This window comes from Lethenteron reissneri, chromosome 11 (genome assembly GCF_015708825.2).
Source record: "Lethenteron reissneri isolate LAM-NWPU_2019-01 chromosome 11, ASM1570882v1, whole genome shotgun sequence".
Taxonomy (NCBI): Eukaryota; Metazoa; Chordata; class Hyperoartia; order Petromyzontiformes; family Petromyzontidae; genus Lethenteron; species Lethenteron reissneri.
The window spans coordinates 1,265,212-1,283,378 of record NC_083789.1 but is presented as its reverse complement, the minus strand read 5'-3'; the positions used below and the strand labels follow the sequence as shown (position 1 = coordinate 1,283,378).

Below are 18,167 nucleotides of genomic sequence, written 5' to 3'. Positions count from 1 at the left end.
GTAACTGAATTACCTCTCAAGGTGGCCCCAGTGGTGACTCTTGCCTCGCAGCAAGACGCGCCTGGGTTCGATTCCAAACTCTGGAACCTTTATGTGTGGAACTTGTAGATTCTCTCCCTGTTCTGCTTTCCTCCGGATTCTCTGGTTTTCCCCATAGCTAATCCCCAACCCCCCCACCCAAACAATGTAACACTGGTATTGGCCAATCATCCCCCAATGCTGGAAAGTCAGCTGCAAATTACTCCGTTGGGACTACACACAACAACAGCAGCAGCATCACCCAATTCAGTGAATTATTTGGCACACCGTGGTTCGTGTATGACAAATCAATGCATCGACATCAGACATCTCGTTTTATTATTTTAATGTAAAAAAAAGGAAAATGTTACAAAAGCGTGTAGTGTTTTTTACCTTGATTTGATTAAAATGATGGCTATCCTTAGAACGTTACACATCAGGAGCTCTACACACTCACATCACCTGCCTCTATTCACGTGACATATCCTTTTCATTTCACAAAGCAAACATCGCCGACCACTGCTTTAATCTTCTTTACCAGCTGACCCACTCGTCTCAGACCACCAACAAAACAGACTCATTACCGTTATACGTTAAAAAAAGATATAATATATACCTTCACTATGCACATTGCGAGGAATATTTAATGGTGCTGTCTTTGTACGTGCATGGTAATGTCTCGTCGACTGAAGAGACACGGAGCGTGATTTCCATCTCGCCCTGGAGCCGATGCAAAGGGGTAAATGCCGTGACATTCATTTGAAAGAAAGAGAATGTGAGAGAGAAGGGAGGGGGGGGGACAGTGGCCTACTGCGCAGGATGAAACTGCTGTGCTAGACAATCCCTCAACACATCGGGACAAAAGTAAACATGGTGATGTCATTCGTTATATATTTTGAATTATTCAGATGACCTGGGTAATACGGAAATGTACTGCAGCGTATAAATACACTCCATAAGAGGTTTTTTGGGTGAGATCGCGTAAAAGTATAAATGTGTCGTTAAACCCACCACCACCTGACACAGCCAACTAGTAAGGGTTGTCACGTAAACAGACCGTGCCAATTCGTCACTAGTACAGCACGCCGGTGTGTTGGAGCCAAGCCTCAACATTTACAATCCGAGTACGACGTTTCGCCAGTAATTACAACTAGCTTCATCAGGCGACAGCCAGATTTTTAACGATACATTTATATATCTTTACGAAATCTAACCCAAAAACCTCTCAAATGGATATTGGTCGCGAAAGCCTAAGTGTATAAATAAACTGTTAAATAGTACCGTTTTTGATTATTGCAGCTTCTTCTCGTGGTGTTCACAGGGTTAAAGCGGCTAACAATTAACTTCCGCATTATACTCCCCAAAGACAGCCACAGACCGGGAATGAAAACACCAGAGCGATTTTGTGTCGGGGCACGACGCGGCTGCTCAACTCTTTTGTTTGCAAAATCACCGGTCCCAAGTCGATCTCGGAGACCAGGTTAGTGCTCCGAAGACCCTCGATGATGGTCTGCCCTCAAGGTTGAATCACAAGCCCATTGCACCCATGGCAGCATCCTGCACGCCGTAAAAGTAATTGTCAATAACAGCGTGGGTACGCCTCTCGCTCGCCAGCGAGGGGGTGCCGTCGCAATTCGCCGAAGCGCCGGCTTGCCGTGCGGCCGAGAGAAAAACCCTCGGGTACAACGGAGCCCTGCGTGCGCGCTTTATCCGTTGGGGACGATGGGTGAAATGAATACCGCTCTGTGGAGTCAACAGTGGCGATGAGACGAAGGAAGTAACCTCTGCTGGTCTGTCGCCCAATTGTTTGCGTGTGCAAAAAGACTTTGGCCTTTCAGAGAGATTCTTACGATGCTTGTTCCACTGTGTAATGTAGTTGAAGAAATTAGATTTCGGTGATTTCCGCAGTAATTGCCCGACAGAGAAACTATACGTTGGGCTGGAAAGCTTCTAGAGTCTGCGCCCGATTTGGGATAAACTGACCTGCCCATCCCAGTGCCCCACGCCACGGGCAAACGCAGACTTGTCATGGCGAGGACTCCGCTTGCTCCTTACAGAGAACGGAGACGCGAACGTCCGATTTTATAAATCTGTACAATCCCCAGAAGACTTGCTTCGCTAAATCTTAAACAAAGAGGGTAGTTATTCATCACTTCAAATCATGCTGTCGAACCTGCTATGTCTCAAATATTGAAAAACCACGCTGGGTCAAAGTACACAGCAAGAGCTGCTGCTGCTGCACAACACACACTTGTACAAGGTAATAAAAACTCTACAAATCCGGTTATATTTGCAGTCAAATGTAATATCAACGTTTGGAGTGCAAGGGAGGCCTCACAGCCATGAACAGTTTGTCTTAAAGCCGGCCAGAGACTTGCATTGAACTGAAAATGCAACTCTGCAGCCAGGGGGCAAGTCGCAGTGACGTGCACGAGGGTGGATATTGTAAAGGTGGCCAGAAGAGGCAGGGCCCAGCACTGCCGCACTGCCGCTACACCATGAGGACTAAATGACTCTGGAGCATGCACGCTTTAATATTCCACACGTGCACAGTCTGCACTTTGTCTCATCCGCCCCTTTCTATTGAAACTGGCCTGTCACATCTGTAGTACCATAACTTGATTATACTTGTTATTGCGAGCCATCACAACGCGTTACATTTCGGAAACAAAGCAAACGCAACCCTTGCCGACTGCCACACCTCTGATGCTTCACCCATCTCTCACGCTACGCGGGGGTCACCGAGGTTAATGCTCGTTGCAAGGCTTGGTTTACTATATGTACAAGTGAAAGCACACAGATATAGGAATACAGTGTCCTCTATCCAACCCTCTAGGCACAAGTATATTCTACGTAGCGGCGACGCAATGCGCCTAGCTGCAGTGGTACGTGATTAGAGGTACGAGTAGCACTTGGGACAGCGCTGCACCCCAGTGAGATGAGCTGGAGACAAGACCTCTTCACCGTGTTGCAATAGAATCCCCACCTCAACTCGACACAACCTCTCCACTCGGAAACGGATGAGGAAGTCCCAGCAAGAGACGAGTCCCCTTCTTCGAACTCGGTCCGCGTGCCGGTGCCACGGGGACCATGGCAACGCAGGACCCCGAGGGGTGGTGGTGCTGGCTTGATGGCGGATGATAATGAGGAATCCAGTCGGACAGACACTTCGTCTTCTCGATCATTTAAACATCTGTGACCAATCATGTGGCTCTCCGTGATTCTGAACAGTAAAGCAGCAGAGAACGTAGTCACTGGGGCCTGGGTTTGGGCTGTGCTGTGGCCTGTTGAACTCCGCCGCGCTCTGCGATGGCGGCCTGGCCGAGCAGGACGCGCGAGCAGCAGCATCGTCGCCAATGAACACCACGACACGCGTCAACCTTCCGCCCCGTTCCTCCTCTACGGCATCTCCCGGCGTGCGTGGTGCTGCAGCGTGACCCTTGCAGGGCTGAGCCCTCACGTCAAACTCCACTCCTTCCCCACGTGCCCCTCTTGTAACCCACGGCGTACATTACAGCATATGTGAATTGCAGGATATCTATGGTCGTGTTTTTTCATTAAACATTCATATTTTGTCAACGGAAAAATTCTACAAAACCAAAAACTCAGCACATCACCTTTTGACTATAATTTACATCTACACAACAATGTGTATCGCTACAGAAAGCAAGGTAAACTATTTGGCAGCTACAGTATAAAAGTAACGAGGAAAGGATTCACCCAGACATATCTACAGGCAGCAGACGAACCGCAATAAAGAGGAGCATGCTCTTGAGTAACAACAAACGTCACGTGACCAAGGCAACCCCTCCAAACATCAGAATACATCGTTAGCAACCTACACTAACCACCGTGGTGAAGTATGGTTAAATAATCCCTCCAACTGACTTGGCGTGGGAAGACCTATATCCCAAGGACTGACATAAACTGTTGTTTTTCACTCTTTCGCTGACTGCATTGTCTCCTTCAACAAAACGTGCGTACACGTTCAAAGTGACAAGGTCTAGGTAGCTCCCGCCCGCACAGGCGCGATCAGTACCACCAGCCGAGCCTCCCCTCCTTATCATTTGAAAGATGTTAATTCGACAAATTCTAGTTCTAGGTCATCAGCCTATCAGATAGTACCACTTTGTAACAGAGCTTGTCCTATGGGAAGCTGGCCCCTCCATCACAGGAATGTGGAATTTCCCCCACAAGCCCCTGGCTGCTGCCAGTGGGGAGGAGCAGCCCACCGTGGTTGTGACCGAGCACGTCGGCCTGTGCGCTGGCGTCACCTGCACTCAGAGCAGAGTCCTGCGAGCAAACACAGTAGGCTATCGCTTACACAAAATGTGTTTGGAATGCAGCGGTGAACCCATGCTTTAGGGACGTGTACTCAGGCCAACGACGTCCGCAATGTTTGTGAAAAAACGCCCAAGCAACTGTTGTTAAACAAGCATACGTTTCACTTTGATGAGGCGCGCACTGCTAGAAAGACACACGCACACTCGAGAATATTTCACTTGCTGCTGCTGCTGCTGCAGGAGAATGATGCTGGCTCTGCAGAGCAACGCAGCCAAATAACCAAATCGCAGGGGCAGGCGTCGCAACACCGCGCAGCCGGGCCGGGAGCCGTCATGCCAAACTCCTGCTCTTCGGTTTGATCCGAGGATACAACTGAGACAGACAAAAAAACAAAATTGCGTTTCAGAAGAGACACACGGAACTTTAATTTGAGTAACAGCAAGGAATGTGTATTTCACGGTTAGCAACTTTCAATAAAAGTATGCCTGTTATTTTTACATACTTGAATGTATAGTGTTGGTGGTAGCGATGAGCGTACGATCTTGTTTTTAGCATTATAAGGTCAAGATGTGCGTATGATTATAGTTGTAACACCGCTATCATTCACAAATGCACAATTGATGTTTCTTGAGGATACAATATAGCGTCTAGAGCTTCTACACAATAAAGACAGTCACAATTTGTTTTAATTGTTATCTTAGCATGTTTCCAATAGCATAACCAGGTAGGCTTGTTTGGAAATGTCTTGCCATTACTGCAAGATAACGGAGGATGGGTGGAGACTGGCGAAGTCAGGGACCACAAGAACGGCACGCGACTGGTCAACCCGGGTGCCCCATTGATAACAGGTAAAGGTGCAGCCCTGCAATTGCCTGCTCACACTACGAGAGGCCGCTCTGGAGCGGCCCTGTAGAGGCCCTGTAGAGGGTGCACCCTTCTCTTCCATGCCAGCCAGGCATCTCAGGAGATGCGCGAGTTACACCACCCTACCCCCACCGCACGCGGCCGCACGGAGGCGGCGGGAGAGATTTTAAGAACCGTGCACCACGGTGTGAACATGCCGGGCCAACTAATCGAAGCGGCGCCCCCCTCCGGCTTGCACGAGGGACGGGGAAGACGACCGCGGAGCGCAAACTCACCCCGAGCAGGTTGCGCGGGACGAAGCCCTCGCGCTCCCCGAGGCGCGCCCACCACCACTCCGTCTCCGCGCCGCCACCGTCATCTGCCTCGCCGCCGCCGCCGCCACGGCCGCCGTTGTCGTTGTCGGCGTCGTCGTTAGCGCCGCCGCCGCCGCAGCTCCGGCGCAGCACGATCAGCGAGTCGCCTTCGCGCACCGCCAGCTCGTCGTCCCGCGTCGCCTCGTAGTCCCACAGCGCAAACACCACGCACTTGTTCATGAGGCCCAGCTTCTCCTGCACGCCTGCCTCGACACGTGGGGGCACCGAATGTCCGTCATCGCCGAAGATGCGTGTGTGCGTGCGTGGTTGAGCGAGTGTATGTATGTATGTACGTAGAACTTCTTTCGCACCGTACGTAGCCAACCGTGCTGATCGGAGGTGAGGGGGGAATAAATAGGCAGGAGGTGCCGCGGGTTTTGGGGAGCTCGTGGTGTTTAAATCGTGCGTCGTGCTGCAGCTGCCCCTCCTCCGATGCGAGCTTCTGGCTCCACTTGGGTTGTTTTATTTAGAAGGAGCTAAATATTTAAGAAAGTAAGAAAAAATGCTCCCTCAGTTGAAATTGATTCTTATAACCTCACAATACGTGCATCGTATCACGCTGCTGAGAATTAATTACTTATGATGCATTCTAATTACGTGGAAATTATATGGCATGTGGATGTTGAACACAACAATGGAACATTTTAATTATTTCATTTTTAAAAGTTGCAGCCTTAGTTTGATTTAAGTTTCACCTTTGAAAGAACGTTAAATAAAGAGGCAAGTGATTTGGGTCCAAATGAATACTGTTCAACGTGCGCAGGATCACCAAGTCCATGGCCACAACGTTCAAAATACATTCACATTCGAGGGAAAATGTCCACATCATTATAAGCCGACCTCCATGACCTCAAACCTCTCAAAGCAAACCGTAGGGGGAATGGCTTCCTTCTCATTTAGATTGCAAATGATTCACGGGATGAGTCAATACTTTGCATTCACATCTCTTCAGAATACTCCCACAAGGGCAGCGTTTGCTACGTCATATTCTCGGTCAATTCATCAATAATAGATTTCCCTTATGGGCGCATTTTAGTTGGGATATACAGCACACGAGAAGTGTGGTTATGACACAGCTGGATCTCTGCTCGTTTTGACAGGACAATGTCAGAGCCGGTGGTCCTGCATTAGGTGAAGCGACGCATCCCTCACTGCGCACAGCTCCCACTGCACGTGCGCCCACACTCACGAGCGGCGCGTCATGGCAACCGGGTCTCAACCGAGCACCTCGGAGAGGAGTGGAGATGGGCGCAGAGCAGAGATGCGTGGGGTGAGGTGTGGGACGTATCGAGAGGAGGGTGACGAGTCGGGTGAGAGGTGGGCGATGAGAGAAGAGGTGGGTGATGCATGCAGTGAGAGGTGGGGTGGTGAAGACGCGGTGCTGCAGAGGTGTGGAGTGGTTTCACAGCCTTCCCACATCCCCAGATTTTTTGTGTTTAGTTTGTTGTCCTTCCCCCGCACCTCCGATTAGCACGGTTGGCTACGTACGGTGCAAAAGAAGTTCAACATACACACGTACATAGAAAACATAGACACATACGTATACACACACACATTCACACCTATACACACACACGTATACACACACACACTCACGTATACACACACACAAACCTTCACACGTATATACACACACACACACACCTTCACACGTATACACACACACACCTTCACACGTATACACCTATACACTCACACGTATACACACACACACTCACACGCATACACACACACACACTCACACGTACACACACAGCTGCGGCCCGCGGCCCGCCCTACCGTAGAGGAACTGCGAGCACTGCTGGTATCCCTCCTCCATCTCCTCGCACTTGTCCGCCGCCGTCTCGCTGTCGCTGATGGTGACGGCGAACACGGCCGCCCCGGACTCCACCAGGAACTTGCACAGGTGCACGTTGTTGCACGAGGCCGCGCAGTGCAGCGGCGTCCTGTGGACAGGAGGCGGGGCGAGGGACCGACGTCACGCTGCTCGTTACCGAGTTGTCGCGCGCCAGTGCGTCACGCACGTGGTGCGTGGCTTGATGGTGGAGGGTTTAACGACACATTTATATGAACGCGATCTAACCAAAAAAACCTGTATTATGGATGATACTGGTCGCGACGTGTTAAACTGGCGGGAGGCAGGACCATTAGGTTATATACCGGGACTTTTCAATCACCGGTGGTGTAAACATCACCGCTGGGGAGGCAAAGGCAGCTGTGGCGTTGGCCACATCACGCCCTCGTACGCCGTCCGGGCCTTCAAATGTGCTCGCTAACGGCACTTGCCCCAGCAGTCTGATAGACAGGGGATCTTTGTCTCTGGGTGGTACGTACTTTTGTGGCATGAAAGAGGAGACTCAAGCCATGTCAAACATTGAAGGGTATCTTATACATTGAGTAAATGTAAAATCTGTAACAGAAACGTCGTGAAATCTGCCTTTTAAACTATTAACGAAACAATTTTTTATATTACCAGGTAAGGTCCACTGAGCTAGACTTCTTTCTTTTCAGAAGCAACTTGGTCACAAATGATAGCTCAAGGAAGAGGCTTATCGTGTGGAAATGTATATCAGCCAAATACTCTAAACACGTTCCTAAATGTGAAGGGAAAATCTTGAGGACACGGAGAAAAATCCACGCGACCACCATTCTAATATACAAGCATCAGGATCGGGATCGAACCCACGACTTCCTGTATACCAGGAGGTCGTGGGTTCGATCCACCTCGAAGGTGCTAGCTGTGACCCACGAGGCAGACCGACACCATGACAGCTTCTCCCACTCGCTCGGTTCACGACAAGGACACAAAGCAGCTCCCACAATGCACTGCACGTGCTGACAGAGCCAGAGTATCGGTGCTCCCATTGGCACTTTTTTACTGCCTGCAAGGAAACGTTTGTTGAATTCCACGGCACATTTGGACAAATGTCAATTGTATAATGAAACTACAAAGGTGGCGAACCACTGTCATTTGTCTATAATGAAAAGAACACGGGGCCGAGGATTAAATACTTGGAGAATTCTTGTTGAATGACAGTGAGGTCTGAAATGGGGTGTCCAGATTTGGCAGGCTGCCTCCCTTACACGCTCTCTTCTAATCTATTATCCTTTCACCAATAACCGTCCGATTATGCTGCTGGCATCATGCCAAGGGAAGGAAGACATTTCCAATTTTGATTCTTGCGGCAAGTGAGAGAATGGTCGGGAAAAAGATGACAAAGCAGAACTACTTGATGAAGGGGCACTTCAGCAAGCCTCCTAATCCACATGACACACCGCTTACATGGCCTGCAAAGAATGTTTGTTGCATGGCAATCAAATATTTTTTTTCTAATTCTCTTATTCTAAAAGGAAAGCTCTCAATGTCGTTGTGTTGACGTGAGCTGGAGACTTGGTGAATGAGAAAAAAAAATACTTTAAAGTCACTATCAGGAGTGGTGTTGTAGCGCTGGAGTGTAATAACATCGTGTGGCTGGCGTATCTTATTTCTAAAAGGGTAGTACTCCTCCAGTAGACACTGAAACTACGAACGAAATACCGGTAAACTACGCCACTGCCGCGACACGTTCTCGCCACGTCCCGAGTCTGGTGAGCACATGCAGTGGTAGCAGCAGCGGCAGCAGCAGCAACAGCAGTAACAGCAGCAGCAGCAGCAACCGCAACAGCAGCAGCAACAGCAACAGCAGCGGCAGCAGCAGTGCACAGACCACGCGACTCACCACCCGTCGCTGTCGGCGGCGTTCACGTTCACCGCGGTGTGCACGAGCAGGCGCACGATCTCCATGTGGCCGGCGCACACAGGCGTTGTGCAGCGCCGTGATGCCCTCGTCGTTGGGCTGGCTCGCGTCGCGCACCTTCGCTCGCAAACGGGAACAATTGCGGGGGGGGGGGGGGGGGCGCTTTCAGTTGGAGCAGCGGACTTGGTTATCGCACGGGATGGCTCCCAATGGCTAACCGGGGTCCAGGAAAATAGGAATTTGTTCACCGTGGGAGAGAAGATCTGAAAGCCCCCTCCCTCGGCCCCGCTAAAGCCATGGCAATAAGTGACTCACAACAACGAGAAAACGCTCGAAAACGAACAACACAAATGCACCTCCCATGCCCGAGGGGTTTAACCGGAACACGCAGGCTGTATATATGTATGTTCAACTTCTTTCGTACCGTAAGTAGCCGAGAGTGCAAATCACAAGTGCACCGACATCGCAGGGATAAGTTAGCGTACATCTTGATGCTCAGTCAATGGGCACGATTCGACAGAATCTGCCTCACAAATTCGACTTTCCACAACATTTTTCAACTGCCGGGCTGTGGTACACAACAAGGCCTGCACAGCATCTCTCACCCCGCCGTAGTCACCCAACGTCACAAGACACCACTCTATAAGGGAATAGAGCAGATGCGACTTCACATCTTCTGATCGATCCGAAATCCAATTTTCCCCCGGATCATCTGAAATTTCGTATGAAGCTCGATCGTTTGATTTAATATTTTCTTTTTCAGATCGATGAGGGTCGGAACGACATCCCTACCTCGCACAGGACGCGCTGCACCAGTTCGTAGTCTCCCTCCAGCGCCGCGTCCAGCAGGATGGCCAGCGGGTCAAACTTGACGCGCATGCCGTGGCCGATCCGCTCCGAGCCGTTCTTCTTCAGGTTCGTGCGCTTGCCCTGCGGCAGGGACGGAGAAGGTCACCGTCGCCACCCCCGGGCACTCCGAGTACACGGCCAACAACACCGCCGCACACAACTGCACCACGCCTCCAATTAACCCCTCCCAGCAACCCATAAAGCCACGTCATACACAAGCCATAAATGGGAGCTCACGTTAAAGCCATACCATGCAAATTATGTCATGAATGCGTTTTAAAAATATCACTTACGATAATGACCGATGGTACAATAAAGTTGTCTTTATTAAGCGTGCGCATCAATTTTGGATTAATGTGGCATGAAAGTGGCACACCGGGGGATTGGGCGGCCGTCAGCACCCTTGAGCTAAGACAGCTCGAGAGGACAGGGCGGAGGATAACAAAACAGCAACGCCTCCTTGCTCAACGACTCACCGGTGGCAGAGGAGCTGTGGAGCTAATGATGGTGGGCACCCTCTCCTGCTCCGCCAAGGAAGGGTAGGGTGGTGGCGGCGACATGGGAAAATCGTCGTCCGCCACGTTCCCTACGAACAATCCCCCCACTTGGTGCATCGCCGACACCATCACGTTGTTGTTCTGGTCGTCTTCGGCGACGGAATTTGGCGAAGGCAGGGCGGCCTCTTCTCTGGCCAGCGCCGAGTTCGAGTCCGCCTTGGCACCGGCCCTCTCGAAATTTCCGTTCGCAGCCTCGTCCCCAAAGCGGCCCGGCGAGCGCGCATCTCCCGCGTGGCCCGTCCCCGCGGCGTGGGCCGGGCCGTGCGAGCCATTGGGCGCGTACGCCGGGGGCCACCTGGGCTTGTAAAAGGGCGCGGCGGCGACGCCGGCGCCGGCCGCCGAGCCGTGGGCGGGCGGTGCGGACGCCGTGACGTCGGTGGCCGCCAGCGGGTTGTAGCGCTGGTAGAGGATTTTCTGGACGGCGCCGGGGCCGCCGCTGCCGGCGGGGCCGTCGTCGCAGTCGGTGATGGAGCTGCGCTTCTTGAGCGGCCGCGGCGCGTTGGCCAGCTTCCGCCGCAGCGCTTCCAGGTCGGCCTCGCTCTGGTAACGCGCCGACGTGGGCAGGGCGTTGAAGGGCAGCAGCTTGGTGGGGCTGAGCGGCCGCGCTGCCGGGGAGACCCCTGCCAAGGCGGCCGTCGCCTCTCCGTCTGACCTCTCCGCGCCTTGATGGCAACCGTAGGAGCTGCCGGAGTTCGACGGGGGAAGTCTGCTGTAACCTGAAATTCACGATAAAATCATTAACAAAAAACTAAACGAGCGTAGTTTTCCACTGGCTATTTGCCATACCGAGACAGAAAAAAAAATCACGATAAGCTGGCCTCACAATGTATGAATGTTGCACTTCTTTCGCACCATACGTAGCCAAACGTGGTAATGAGAAGTGCACCGACATCACGGGGATAGGTTAGCGCACATTATGTGCTGTCAATAGGCACGATTCGACAGAATCTGCCTCGCAGATTAGACTTTTCACTAAATGTTTCAATTGCCGGGCTGTGGTACGCAAGAAGGACTACACAGCATCTCACTATTCTCTGTAGTCACCCAACATCTCAAGACACCACTCTTTGTGGGAATAGCACAGATGCGACATCAAAAAAGTAGTTTTAAAAAATCTGGCTTGGGGCCATGCAGGGCCAGGAGCGAGCCTAATGACGCGTTCGTAGCGAGCGACATCGGTCAGCAGAGAGAGGCCACGGTGTCGCCGCGCCGTCCACGCGCGCCTCGACTCATTCGACGCGCGTGACGTCGGCGGCACGGTTTTGGCTTCTGCAATGGAAAAAATAAAAAAGCCACGCTGGTCCCGCACGGCCCTGACACGACTCGCTCGTGCAGTGGAAAAAAGAGGCGGCCCATCACACGCGTCGGCTCACCGTTCCCGGTGGTGCCGGAGGGCCGGGGGCCGGGCCCACGCCGCAGGCTGAGCGCGTCGAGCACCGCCTGCTGGAAGTTGCGAGGCGGCGGCGCCGCCTGCTGGGTGTACATGGAGTAGATGGAGCTGACCGTCTGCGAGGTGGGAGCCTTGCGAGGGGACTGGGGCTTGTGGGACTGCCCTTGGCCAGACATCGACACGAAGGGCCTGACGGCCGCGGACTGCGGGCAGTGGTGGTGCAAGAGCAGCGAGTCCGCCCCGACGGGGGACGACGGGTTCGAGTGCACGGACAGCGGCGACAGCGGCGACAGGGGCGACATGGGCAGCTCGTCGACCGTGGGCGGCACAGAGATCCGCTGCTGGATGTGGTGCGAGGTGCGCTGCGGTGGGGGCGGGGGCGCTCCACCCTTCGCCGGAGTCCCCACCGTTGACCGCTGCCTGCCCGCGGCAGCGCCGGCGGCCCCGGTGCTCTCCCGCAGGCCGGGGCGAGCTCCGTCCCCCCCCCGCCAGTCTGCGTCCATCCCGTCGCTGCCAGGGCCCGCGGTCGCGCAAGGGCTGTCCAGCGTCTGTTTGCCGGAGTACTGACAGGAAGGCATCTTGGGATTGTCGGATTCAGGCGAGATGGGATTTGTTCTTCCGTTGACGGTCGGCTGCAGAAACAAAACGCTTCATGAAAAAAAAACTCCCTTCTCTTTAACCTTGGTTAGAAGAACCCCAAGCACAGACATCGGACAAAACGGTGTGTTCTGATGTTTCACTGGTCTCCACTATCTCCATCTCTGTTACACACCCACAACACCTCTCACTGCCAATCATCACTTTACAATGTATCCATGCCCTTCCACAAGCCACCTCATTCCGTGTCCCGCATCTCTTCTCACCCCGGCAGGCACGCAACCCACCCCCCCATGCGTCACGTCCTGTGTCCCGGCCCCTGATCCTCCTCTCTCAAAAGATAAAATAGCGACCGCTTTGCGTAAAGCGATAAGTGGTATTGTCCTGTGGATAGACGTGCTCCTGCTAGAGGAATGTGGAATTTCCAGCGCTGGCTCAGCGCAGTGGAGAGGAGATGAGCACTGCCCCATGCCTGTTTGAGCAGAAACTCACGCGTTGCGGTGTAAGTACCGAGAGTGATCGGTGTGTACACGGAGTGTGATGGTGCTTGCACGGTGTGTTAATGGCGTGTACATGGTGTGTTAATGGCGTGTACATGGTGTGTGATCAGTGTGCGATTGGTGTTTACCTGCTCAGTAACATCTTTCTTTTCAGAGGCTGCTGTATTACCTACAGCAACATATAGCACTTTGTTAGCACATACTTTATTAGCACACACTTTATTAGAAGGCATAGAATTTCACCAGAATAAGGGAACAATATTTTACTTGTCGTGCAACCCTGCTTAAGGAAATCGGACAATACTTGGCGTTTATTGCTTAGTTCTCAATAATATTTTGGGGAAAATGTATGTGTTTCCTATTTGCCACAAATCTAAAGAAATCCAAACAGCAAAGTGTGCATAACCACTTGACCTCATGTAGAATATTCATAGTTCAGTCTCAAAAATCCCATAACGTCTGACCATACTTCACCGCACTCGTCAATGAGAGTTGCTGGGAATCGAACTCAGGTCACCGAATTCATAGCTCAGTCTCCTAACCATTGTACCACCACTCCACCACTCACAATTTACATATGCACATCTCTCAAAAACTATAAACTGCTGTACTTGCATAAAACAATGAAATAAGCATGCTAGGCATGCAACAATCGTTCCCCCCCCACGATTCAATGACTGATCACAAGTCAGGTTTGTTGCAACTTCAGTGAAAAAGTCACTCCGAGTTTGTCTCCTGTTGACCCTCTCATTTCTATTATTTCTCATTTGTTCCATCATGGTTCTCTACAATACATCGGCGTTGATATATTAACCGTTGTATGTACGCGTGTTGAACTTCTTTCGCACCATAGGTAGTCAACCGTGCTAAAACCGTTACGCGCCTGCTAACGACCGTTCTCGGGAAAAAGCAACACCAACCCAGACCAGAATTATTGCAGTAAACCCAAGAGGCTCATGCACTTACCGTTGATTGCCTGGGCCATGGCTGTACCCTGGGGTGAGCTGACGTCTGGACCAGCAGCAGCAGCGGCGTGTCTCAGAGGGGAGCTCGTCTCAACGAGCAAGGAGCTCGGCTTGACCGGCCCGTCCACGGGGGTGCCGCCACCACCGTGCGGGGCCGTGCTCGTCATGGCGCCGTTGGGTTTTGCGGGCACGGCGGGGCCTCGGTGCTGCGCTGCTGCCGCGGCCGCCTGTGACTGCACGATGGGGCCCACGGCCGCCACCCTGCCACCGGTGGCGCTCGCGTGTCTCGGCTGAATCGTGTCTCCGACGTTCACCTGTGCAGAGGAAACGTCAGAGCGACGCGGGCGTCAGTTGTCTGGCAAACGAACGGAGCGCCGGTATTCCTCCGTGAAAATCGCTTGTAAAATTAATGTTCAAGAAATCCACGGCCGTCGGAGCGCTCTCGATGCGTACGCGGCAAGTCCTGCGCGCACACCGCGACCCCATGGCGGTGTCCACGAGCGCAACGCGGCGGGTCGATGGTGGGCAGCGCCGTCCCCGCTGGAGGCCGCGCGGTGCCTGCGGGCGTCTTACGGGAATGTTTTCCTTTTGCTGCGCCGCCGCTTTCTTCGACCGCAGACGCTCGCGCAGCTCGCTGATGCGCCTGTCCATCATGACCACCTCCTGGTTGCGCTTGTTGAGCAGGTCCTTCTGCTGCTGCAGGCGCGAGTTCTGCTCCTGGTTCAGTTTGTTTCTCATCTGCACGGCCAACGGTTACGTTCAATCGTCGACAAGAAACAAGGAGCCCCCGATAGCCTGTTAACACTGTTGGGGAAAGTGCTGTTAGTGAGGACCTGCATGACACACAAGAAGATGGTGTTACCAACACCACGTTGGCCGCCTTTGTCTTCCCAGTGCTGATCTTATACACTGCACAAGGTACTTGTTGAAGGCCGAGTCTGATGTAGCGTGTCAATGGTATTATCTGCGACTGGGAATAGAACTACGTTTGTAGCGCAATGTGTCAAGTACTGCACCTCTGCTCCCCGCACACCCAAATGTGACACTCCCCATAGAAACGACGCTACGCGCGTCAACATCTGAACAAAGGTTTATACTGCAAACTCTTAGTCCACTAACTGTACGAGTGTAATTGGCATTCATCTCCATCTCCGATGAGCACAAACACAAACAGAGCCAGCATCTGACATAAAGTAAAATAAATACTCTTTTAATCACTGGGGTTGGCAACGGCTCACGCACAACACAGTGCCAACCCCCAGCGGTGTACTCTTACAAGCACCAAGTGCAGACCGACGTGTTTAAACCGAAACATCAACATGCGTGGCTCCAAATAACGATCTCACGTACGTGACGGTGTTTTTTTTCTGGCTCAAAACGGCAACTGCGGGCGATGCGTTTGTGCACTCGATCAATCCCTTTAATGTGCGACTCACGCTCAAGCTCCGGTAAAGGCTCAAATAGTTTCTTGACACCGGCTCACGAGGTTGCGTTCGTCGACTTAACGAGGCCTAGAAGTAGTACCCGGCGCAGGAGCCTACGCGTGGGAGCCTCCTTACCTGCAGCTCTCTGGACAGCCTCTCCAGCTCCACGGCGGCCGGCGAGGGCACGTGGCCGGCCTGGCCCACCGCGGCCGCGCCCTGGAACCCTCCTGCCGTGCCGCCGGCCTGGGGGTTCCCCGCCGCCTTGCCGGAGGAAGCGCGCAGTTCGTCGAGCTGACGCGTCAGCTTCTCCACCTTGTGGCTCGCCACGGCCAGCTCCTGCTGCTTCTCTAAGAACAGCGCGTTCACTTGCTCCATCTCCGCCGCTGCGCAACGCCGACGCGGAGACAAGAATTCCCCCGCGTGGCCTCAAGAGACGGTTGGAGGAAGTGCCGACGGCACGAAAAGGGGGGGGCGGCGGTGGCGTTGAGCACAACGAGCCGCCTTTGTCTTCCGATTGAACCCAGCCAGGGTCACATCCCGATTGCCAGTGGTGGGCGTTCACAAGTGGTTGAAACCAGGTAACCGATTCAGCTGGCTTTAGAACTTAGTATGCACAGTTTATGAATAGGGTTCGAGAAGTTGGAGGTATTTCTACAATGCTGACAATGAAAAAAAAAAGAGAGGTAGATTTTTTTTATAATCACGATTTAACCAAACGCGGTAAACTCACGGCCAGCGCGTCATCAATCCCTGCCGGCTGTAACTACCCATTTACACAATGATATGATAATTATATTTCAAGTTTGTAATATAAATTAACCAAAGCTTTAGTCGAAGGAATAACAAATTATTAACAAATTACCGAGGTTCTTGTTGGTGTGACGCGCGTTGTCCGCCTGGCCCTTGGCCGCTCGGATCTTGCGGAGTTTCGCTTCCTGGCTCTCGATCTTCTCCCGCAGGGCTCGCAGCTTCTCGCCGTCAACGCCCGTGCCCCCCGCCGAGTGCTGCTGCTGCTGCTTCTGTCTCGCTTCTTGTTGCTTCAGGTACAGCAGCCTCTGCTCCTGCGGCAAAGGACACGAAAACGCGGATTAGAGGCGACACGGCGTGCTGAAGAAACGCGCTGCGACGTGCAGTTTCTGGGCAATGTTATTGTAGCAGCGTGAGCACGAGGAGCCAGGGATGGTAAGACTCCACACCCCGGTGCCAATAACTGTACCAACATGACCTAGCACAGAGGGTGACATGCTAAAGAAATAATTCACGCGCCTTTGTGAATCCATAAGCCGGCTGAAGGTCGGGCCGGCGGCATTCCGCTCACGCGGGTGGTCTGACCATACCTCACCTCTCTGGTCAGTGTGGGCTGGTGAAGGGAGGGCACGCAGAACAGGTACAGGTATCACTCGCCACCGTGAATCTAGCTCGGGGTTCTAAACTCGGTGCACCGACCCTCGTACCACCGCTCCCCATGCGCTGAAGAAGAGCAGGTGAGATCTTGCCGTAAGCGATGTCACGCCAACGCCACGGCAGGAGGGGGCAGGGGTGGTAACCCTCTTGTGCCAATCATACAACGCGGCTCAGCACCGACACCACACATTAAGAATAAAAAGTGAAATGGGATTGGTGGAGAGTCATGGAAAGTTCCAGAAAGGACGGCGAGGAGAATAAAAGGAGGGGTAGAAGGGGGTTCCGGGCGGCGCCTGAACAGAGCGATTTCCTGGTGCGTCACGTGCCGAGCAGAAGGCGACGTAACAACGACAGAGGTTCAAAGCTCTCCCGGCTGGAACTCCTTTACACGATGAACTACAACCGCTTCACGACGGGCCGCGCTCCTACCTTGGCGACCAACAACTGCTGCTGAGCCTCGATCTGCTGCTGCTGCCTCGTTGCCATCTCCTGCAGCTCCTCCAGCGTGAGCTCCACGCCGGGACTCCCGGCCTAACGCACAGCACACGCGGCACTCAAGTCAGCCGGCGAGTTTTCCTTGAGGGTGTTGCTTGGATGTGGATGTCTAAGGTTGTCATCGCTCGCGTATCACCTGCCACCGATGTTATCCGCGGCTGGGAACTGTACTTGGGGCGACAACACTGTTAACGTAGTGGAATATAATTAGATTTTTGGTAATGTTCACGCATAATTCAAAAAGTTAAGACTGTCCTGACAGCTGATTCAATGGTGCTAGGTCACACACACACACGAGTCTCTGTAATACTTAGCTGTTCCCACGCCCTATAAAAAAACATTGCGTGGTATTGTCGAATGCTTCCACGTGTGTTTGCGCGTGTGACGGCTGTGTTTCGTTAGTGCCAAGCACTTTAGTTACACGACTCGAAATTGATAGAGGAACGAGAAATAACGCGAAAAATTCTGTTTCGATTTTCACTCGGTGGACACGTCACTATGTATACATGCACAACTTTCCATCGTAAATAACATCAGCGATCAACCCCAGAAAATCCATGTTGCAAGCTTCCTATCATCTACACACCTCAAACTGTGCACACCTTCCCATTATCTGTGCGCTGCATCGCTCCTCTTATCCAAGCATCTGCACGGACGGATTCGTCACCCAAACGTGGTCTCCCAGAAATGCCGCACTCATCCCACCGGAGTGACCCAGAAGTAACGGCAA

The 18,167-nt window shown here is 52.7% G+C and overlaps 1 pseudogene; it reads right to left on the bottom strand.

Annotated features, from left to right (window-relative positions):
- Nucleotides 1-336: 336 nt before the first annotated feature.
- Nucleotides 337-18,167, bottom strand: part of LOC133341250 (apoptosis-stimulating of p53 protein 1-like) — a 34,034-nt pseudogene continuing 16,203 nt past the window's right edge.